The 7,105-nt window shown below is 41.2% G+C and overlaps 1 long non-coding RNA gene across 1 annotated transcript; it reads right to left on the reverse strand.

The window, feature by feature from the left end:
- Window positions 1-5,095: 5,095 nt before the first annotated feature.
- On the reverse strand, window positions 5,096-5,763 carry LOC118206918. The gene is made up of 3 exons (XR_004761275.1): window positions 5,626-5,763; window positions 5,397-5,534; window positions 5,096-5,220 (listed from the first exon to the last, which is right to left on the reverse strand). It is a non-coding gene; the product is annotated as an uncharacterized LOC118206918 (long non-coding RNA).
- Between the last annotated feature and the right edge of the window lie 1,342 nt (window positions 5,764-7,105).

Raw genomic sequence — 7,105 nt, forward strand, 5'->3', positions numbered from 1 at the left:
AAAATCGGGTAGCATTAGATTATATCCTTTCCTCCCAAGGAGGCACCTGCACAATTATCGGTCCTGAATGCTGTTCCGACGTGGTGAATCCAAAGGACAATTTAAAACAGCTGATTGAGGATATGGATCACCTACGTAAACAAATTTCAGGAATACATGACCAAGATAACACCTCATGGGTAGGGGGGTTTTTAGGTCCCTTCTGGAAAAATATTTTAGAAGTATGTGAAATTTTTTTAATATGTATGATATCTCTGTTAATATTGATAACAATGTTCACATTTCTTTTAAAATATATCTGTTACAAACTTAGGGATGCTACAACCTCCGAATACTCTGTGCCTTATATGCCTTAAACTATGCTTTTTGCGTTTTCCTTTATTTTTTTACTCTCCATTCTCATTGTAATTATTCTCCATTCCTAGATTAACATATCGGATACGGGTTTTTCTACAATGATTTTTAAATGACACCTGTATGTTGTAACAGTTGAAACACCTGTCAGCAGATGTGATGCATGGTAGCGCACATGATAACACCTCTGTATGGCTATAATCACTGCTTGATATGATTTAATCCCTAATTACATAGGCAGATTTGCCAATCAAAATTCCACCAGTATAGTGAACGCAAAGCCTAATATATTACAGGCTTTTCAATGGTCATTAACTAAATTTCCCATATTCAGACAATATTGAACCCCTCTCATTACTCAACATGGGTAAAAATCAGGTGGCCACTGGTTTCTAACCCCCACTAATAACTATGTCAAGGTCATCAAAGCAATTTGGGCGGAAACGCTGGCGTTTCTCTCCATCTGCAATCCATTTTCCAAATTGAACCCATACTATCAAGCGTGATTTAGCCTACAAAATATATGCTACAGAATTGTTTACTGATATGAGAAAAAAAAAAAAAAATAATAATAATAATAATAATAATTGTAATCATTTTCATAACCTTCCACACCAAATGCAATAAGTTTGTCTCCTTTCTTTTTAATTTCCCCAAATCCAGTTTATCCAAAATTACAAAGGATATTACCATGAGAAGGACAAAAACCTCATATTTACCACATAATGCAGTTGTCATGAAACTCCCAAATACCTCAGTCTTATATGCAATATCTCACAAACCTTTTTCCCCATAATCCCACCAAATTTGTTAAGGTTCAACCTCTGCACAGCCCCGTGGATATCAACCTTAAGTACAGCTTCTCCAAGACTTTGCTTCGATAGATTCAATCGAGAGGACACCTCCTGGTACAAAGTTCCTACGTCACTGTCAGCTGTCTTGTGAGTTTTCCTGTGCTTAAGAACACGGCGGGCCCCGACTGATGGAATGGACTTAGTGCAACAGGGCATCTGGAGCGCAAAAGTTCCCATCTTCACTGCAACATCTGATCCGCTCCCTACCATACACACCTCAAACCCCACACCCCTTGATATCAGCCTTCCCAGTTATTCTCACCATCAGCCCCATGACCCTGGACCTCCGGCACTAACCATTTGGGGAAGTGTCCATGACCCCTTGGGAGGACGTTCTGAAGTGTCCCCCATTGGGCCAGAGGGGGGAGCTGTAAGAGGGAAGTCAAACTGGGACCCAGAAAAGGCTGACATTTGACCGAGCCAGCATGCTGGGACGCAGCGTGTACTGCAAAGGACCCGAGAGCCTGGTGGTAAAACCATAAGTCACTCGGACTTCCTCTGAATGGGCAGGCCATTTGGTTCTCTGGAATGTTACCACCTGGACACAACCAAGATAAGGGGAACTAGTCTCTTTGTCTGTGGTTGTGGGTGTGGGTGTTTTGGGGTCGTAAAGGGTGAAACGACCGGCACCTGGTGGGGGCCACTGCCCGGGACAGTGCCACAGTGCCCTCATTTGGGCCCCTCGGATATTACACTTTGTATTCCTTTTCTGGATCTGGACTATAAACCATCTATAAACCATCTGTATATCTTATTTACAAATCCCGGAAAACCTTACAAACCATGCACATGTTTTCATTGTATTATTGTATTATGCATTATGTAATAATAACATGGATTGCATGTACAATGGTTAAACAAAACGGTATTTTCATGACAACTGCACCATAATATTACATCCACTTGGCATGTTTGGTATGTACATTTTCTCCATGGTTCAAGCCATTGAATGAAATATGTTTCATACCAAATAGAATTTGAAAAAACATAGTTTCAGCAACTCAGGAAAAAACTAACCCAATGGAATGTCCTCTCTGGTAATCATCTCCTTTTCCCGATTTCCACACTGATTGTTTTAACAGCAGCCCCAAATGGTGGGGGCCGAAATTCGAGATTTATGATTCGGCCAGGTTAATTTATGGTAATGCCGCCTAGATCAAACGCGGGATTTGGCCTAAAAGGAAGGGAGACAATCCTGTCGAGGAAGATCGCAATCGACTTCCCGCACTGTGCATACTCGATGTTCTGTGTGTAGCTAAACAGGCTGGTAAGAACTTTTTTACTCTGTATTTCTGTTTTTAACCTTTATAATTGATTTTGGAAATTGAAGATAATAACCTACCTGCCTGTTCAATAAATTCTTATTTTTAACTTGCGTGGTCTTCATGACTCTAATCCATTTTATCTTCTTTTCAGCCGAAATTCCGTTTAAATACTCAGGGGGGCAATTCGGACGGGGACCTCCTGATCAGGGGTCTAGTACAGTAAAACGTCTTTAGTGGGGTCTTCAAGTTAGATAGGTGACCACGATCTGCCTGTTAAGGGATTGGTGGTATTGGTTCTGGTGTTTTGGCTTAAGAGAACCCATGGGCGTAGTACGCCGGTTCTTGTCAAATTCGCCTGAAGGAGCCCGATAGATACGCACCGTCCTGGGCTCATAACTGTCGATGACCTATCCATGTAAGCCAGGCATGGAAGGCATGTATTATGGTGGTCAGCCTCCTACCCTCTGGATTCCTCGCCGAACTGAGATTTAACAATAATGCTAAAGCCCGGGAGCATATATTGAGGAATGATGGCACAAGATAGAGTCGAGTGTAACCACTCCCAAGTTCCACGTATAGTTAAACCCTAATTTTAAATTATTATATAAAATGGAGTCAGATTTAACACGAGAGTAAAACATAATAACCGTTACGCTTCCTTGCTGTGGTCAGGGATATATCTGGTATGTTGTTCCGCGCATATGTGAATATTCTGATGCTCTCATTGGAATAGTTACAGTCCGGCGACAGATTGGATATATCTCTGATGACAGCATAGCCCCGTTTACAAACGGAGAGTAACCAGAATGCTACTGATCCGTTTCAGGCCAGTTTTAAGCGGGATATGAAGCAACTCCTTCATATCTAACCCGTGGCAACGGAACCAGTGCATTCTTAATTCTAATTGTGCCCTGTTCTTGCGAACAGATGAAAACTAACTAACATCTCCGTTTTGACTCACACCAGCAAAATGAAAACACGCGGTGCCTTCCCCTCCAGCTACAAACCCTCATTGGTCTAGCTGTGAGGTGTTTACAAGTCCTTCCGGCCTTTTTGTGGAATTGAAGAATCGCAGAGTAAAATTATGGTAGTTTTAAAAAGCAAAAGGGACGATTACTAGAATTAACCTGTTATTTTACCCTGACAAAAAGTGCGGAAGGCGATTTTTCCCTGTTTGCATTTACTGTATCCGCAATGTAAATTACGCAGAACTACCGCATACCTGAAACGTTTTCAGTCAGTTATAATGGGCTAACAAAGAAAATCCGAATGGAAATATTCAGCAACCGAATTAAAGCGTTTTGGTACGTAATATGCTGTCCGAGCACGAATGCTTAATATTTTATAAAAACAGACTTAATGCTAAATCAAGAAAAAAACAGAAGAGCATACATGTTATAATGCTCAATCTTAATTTCTCATCTGTTCCAAGAAGTTGGCAGGCTATAACCAAAAGTCTGAATTCACGTTATTATTATGAAAATAATAAATCGGTTTGCAGCTGCAGATTTTTACTCGACCAATCAGAAATGTTCAGCTCTTTAAGGCTCACCGCCAACCTTCCTGTACTTTTGGAAAGTACTACCCGCCGAGCAGGGACTTTAGCCGCATTTCCACCGCAGGAACTTTACCCCGGAACTAGGAACATTTTGAGGAACTCAGTGTGTTTCCACCGCAGGAACTAGGGTCTAAATTTAGTTCCTGGGGCTTTATTTTACCCCCCAAAAAGTTCCTGCTCGGGGGGTAGTACTTTCCGAAAGTACAGGAACCTTTTGGGTGGAGCTTGCAGCACTGAACATTTCTGATTGGTCGAGTACTCGCAGCATTTTTTTGTCTTTATTTTCAACCGCCATGTTTGAAAATATGCAGTCGCAAACCAATTTATTTTCATAATAACTTCAAATCAAACTTGTATGTTATGCAGCGCAGTAGCCTAGTTTTGGTTATAGCCTGCCAACGTCTTGGAATTATAACATGTGCTGTTCTGTTCTTTTCTTGCTTTAGTATTCGTTGTATAAAATGCTAAGCATTCGTGCTGGGACAGCATATTACGTAGGCTACCAAAACATTCAAACGGATTAATTCGGTTGCTGAATATTTTCTTCCGGATTTTCTTTGTTAGCCCGTTGTAATTGACTCAAAACGTTTGATGCAGTTATGTGAGGTATGCGGTAGTTCTGCGTAATTAACATTGGTGATACAGTAAAAGCAAACTGGAAATCACATTCCGCACTTTTTGTCAGGGTAAAATAACAGGTTAATTCTAGTAATCGTCCCTTTAGCTTTTTCAGACTGCCGTAATTTTACTCCATTTTACTGCCATTCTTCAATTCCACGAAAAGACCAGGAAGACTATGGACTAATTTATGGCGCATGGTTCGCAGCTGGAGGGCACACTTCGCTGCTCGGCTAGCAGTAACTTTGAAGGAAAGCAAACGGTGGCTGTACCACTACTAATTTAAATTTTCACGCAAGTCCGAGTTTTAGTTCTATTCTTGTCATTTTGCAATTAGCCTATATGGAATTGACGATGAGAAAGTAATGAAACAGTAAATTGTTTACAACGTGTGCATGTTTTCTGCTCATGTTGCATTTTACGAGCCTCTCACACACAAACACACTGCTTAACCTCACACACACATGGTGGCACTGGCTCCAGTAGAACAGCGTGGAGTTTGTCATCTCTCCTTGGCCACTGTGGTGCACTGCAGTAGTGAGAGACACACACCTGGAGACTCCTGCATGAACTGCAACACACACATACACTGTAAGCTAAGTAAGTTGTTCTAATTTCATGCCTTGTTTTTGACAGGATCATGTTTTTGATGAACAAACTCAGAGGTTGCCTCGTTCTTATAAGACACATTTTGAGTTTTTGTCGACATGAGGTTTGCTCACTTAATTTAGATATATTCCAACTCACCTCAATTAGATTCTCCATGGATTTTGGTAGTCACTTAGTTCAGAGAGGAACTTTAACAATTTAGGATGAATCTTGTGCGCCTTTTTCCCTTTCTGCTCTGCTTTGGACCCTCGTCCAGGATTGATCCCCAGGAGACTTCTGTTGCACAGAATCAGACAACAGACACAAACTTGGTAGTGTAAATCCAGTAATATATTTCTTGTCGAAACAGCCCTTGTAGGATACCAACCTTTGCATAAACTCCAGTGACAAAGCTGCATCTGTGACGGTACGGGTGCTGGGACCCAGGCGCAGAGTGGAAAATAAAACACGAAACTCAAAAGGGGGAAAATTAACAAAGACTTTACTTACAGAAAGGCAAACAAACAGGGAACAGAAAGGACACGAAGGGCAAAAACACAAACTCAAAAAATATCTAAATAAAACAGAAAACAAGAGGAACTCACAAACATGGGCAGGGCAGAACACAGGCAGGTAGAGGACAAGGGCAGGTCAAACAGAGCACAAGGGCAGGTCAAACAAAACAGGCAGGTATAATACGGTCAGGAAACAAACACAAACAGGTAAAAAACGCAGGCAGGTACAATGGGTCTGAGGAAACGCAAATCGAGAACAAACACAAGCAGGGCAGAACACGGGAAGGCAGAGCACAAGGGAAGGTCAAACAAAACACAGTCAGGCACAAAATACAAGCAGGTACATACAGTTTGCAACCTCGGAAACAAACACAAGGAACCAGCACCCGAGTCAAGGGAACAGAGAACTTAAATAGACAGGGGAGTAACAAGACACAGGTGAACTCAAAAAACAATCAAACCAGAAGGAGGGGATAACAAGACACAGGTGGGCACAATGATAGAATAACGAGACAGACAATAATACAATTAACAGGGGGGAACAGGACACAAAACAGAAGTGCCGCCATCTGGCGGCCCAACAGGGAAAACGCAGACAGGAACACCGGAACATGACAGCATCCTTTGGATATCGTATATTGAGCACATAGTACAGACTAAATAAATAGCTCAATGCAGTCAATGGGCTGTGGACATGGTCGTTCACAATCGTCTGGTCAACAGCCATGTGATACCGTTCATCACCTGAAACACACATAATCCAAGAGCTCTCCAGTTTAGCTGCCCACAACCTTGAGATTGAGACAAAACATTTTTTGTCAAATCAGTGCTATTCTTAAGTAATGCACATCACAATTTGCTTACCAAGGATGATGACACATGGAGTGCTTGGCAAAGTCAGTGTGGTAAGGTTGAGGCCCTTCAAAACATAAAATAAGACAAAATAAAACAGGCACTGAAGTGGCAGCAAGTGTATGTATTTGCTTTTGACAAACACATTATTCTCTTGAAAATAAAGTTAATTCTCATTATTAATATACTATCTAACATACTGCAAACATATTTATCACATTAAAGGTAAAAAAAATAAAAATACTCACCTCTGTGTGGATTAGTAGTTCATCTGTGTTGTCACCAAGATATTTGCCGATGCTGGAGACCAGCTCCAAGGGGTCTTTGAGTTTTTCCTGCATTCCTGAAAACTGAATTGGTTTTGTTTGTAAAAAAAAAGTTCACTATTGTTTTTCCCTTGACAGTTCCTCTGCCAGCTTTTTTTGAACAGGGATACCAAGTAGTCTTTCAGTATGATCAAAGAAATGAGTAGCTTCAAACAAGTAGGGCCACTCATTTTTC

This window comes from Anguilla anguilla, chromosome 10 (assembly GCF_013347855.1).
Source record: "Anguilla anguilla isolate fAngAng1 chromosome 10, fAngAng1.pri, whole genome shotgun sequence".
NCBI lineage: Eukaryota > Metazoa > Chordata > Actinopteri > Anguilliformes > Anguillidae > Anguilla > Anguilla anguilla.